A 1,427-nucleotide genomic window follows, 5' to 3' on the forward strand; every position below is an offset into this window, starting at 1 on the left:
CAGCTCCACTACACACACGATTGCACATTCCTTTGGCCGCTCCCGCTCAACTACGGAGACGAGTTTTACCACGGTTCAACTGCACCAGTGCCTATTTACCATGGTTTCGACCCCTTTCAGAACACGCTTGCCGCCGCTAGACGCGTGAATAATGAGCAGCGAGCTAAAACTTACCGCAAACGTGCAAAATAATAAAACGTGCTAAACATACGTCGCGCTCGTGCGTTTTGTTTTGCACGCGGTGCAAAAAAATTAAAAAGGGAATGCAACACGAGGACTTCCCAGGAGGTCACCCATCCTAGTACTACTCTCGCCCAAGCACGCTTAACTTCGGAGTTCTGATGGGATCCGGTGCTTTAGTGCTGGTATGATCGCATCCGACATGTTACCCCCGTCTTCGTCCCTTATGCTTGCCCCTCCCAGCTCCACTACACACACGATTGCACATTCCTTTGGCCGCTCCCGCTCAACTACGGAGACGACGGTTCAACTGCACCAGTGCCTATTTACCATGGTTTCGACCCCTTTCAGAACACGCTTGCCGCCGCTAGACGCGTGAATAATGAGCAGCGAGCTAAAACTTACCGTAAACGTGCAAAATAATAAAACGTGCTAAACATACGTCGCGCTCGTGCGTTTTGTTTTGCACGCGGTGCAAAAAAATTAAAAAGGGAATGCAACACGAGGACTTCCCAGGAGGTCACCCATCCTAGTACTACTCTCGCCCAAGCACGCTTAACTTCGGAGTTCTGATGGGATCCGGTGCTTTAGTGCTGGTATGATCGCATCCGACATGTTACCCCCGTCTTCGTCCCTTATGCTTGCCCCTCCCAGCTCCACTACACACACGATTGCACATTCCTTTGGCCACTCCCGCTCAACTACGGAGACGAGTTTTACCACGGTTCAACTGCACCAGTGCCTATTTACCATGGTTTCGACCCCTTTCAGAACACGCTTGCCGCCGCTAGACGCGTGAATAATGAGCAGCGAGCTAAAACTTACCGTAAACGTGCAAAATAATAAAACGTGTTAAACATACGTCGCGCTCGTGCGTTTTGTTTTGCACGCGGTGCAAAAAAATTAAAAAGGGAATGCAACACGAGGACTTCCCAGGAGGTCACCCATCCTAGTACTACTCTCGCCCAAGCACGCTTAACTTCGGAGTTCTGATGGGATCCGGTGCTTTAGTGCTAGTATGATCGCATCCGACATGTTACCCCCGTCTTCGTCCCTTATGCTTGCCCCTCCCAGCTCCACTACACACACGATTGCACATTCCTTTGGCCGCTCCCGCTCAACTACGGAGACGAGTTTTACCACGGTTCAACTGCACCAGTGCCTATTTACCATGGTTTCGACCCCTTTCAGAACACGCTTGCCGCCGCTAGACGCGTGAATAATGAGCAGCGAGCTAAAACTTACCG

The 1,427-nt window shown here is 50.9% G+C and overlaps 3 non-coding genes across 3 annotated transcripts; all 3 read right to left on the minus strand.

Moving 5' to 3' along the window:
• Positions 1-260: 260 nt before the first annotated feature.
• LOC123178126 (5S ribosomal RNA) lies at positions 261-379 on the minus strand. Its single transcript, XR_006489337.1, has one exon. It is a non-coding gene; the product is annotated as a 5S ribosomal RNA (ribosomal RNA).
• A 292-nt stretch (positions 380-671) lies between these two features.
• On the minus strand, positions 672-790 carry LOC123178127 (5S ribosomal RNA). Its single transcript, XR_006489338.1, has one exon. It is a non-coding gene; the product is annotated as a 5S ribosomal RNA (ribosomal RNA).
• Positions 791-1,091: 301 nt separating this feature from the next.
• On the minus strand, positions 1,092-1,210 carry LOC123178128 (5S ribosomal RNA). The gene has a single exon (XR_006489339.1). It is a non-coding gene; the product is annotated as a 5S ribosomal RNA (ribosomal RNA).
• Between the last annotated feature and the right edge of the window lie 217 nt (positions 1,211-1,427).

The sequence above is a fragment of the Triticum aestivum genome, unplaced genomic scaffold, assembly GCF_018294505.1.
Source record: "Triticum aestivum cultivar Chinese Spring unplaced genomic scaffold, IWGSC CS RefSeq v2.1 scaffold3610, whole genome shotgun sequence".
NCBI lineage: Eukaryota > Viridiplantae > Streptophyta > Magnoliopsida > Poales > Poaceae > Triticum > Triticum aestivum.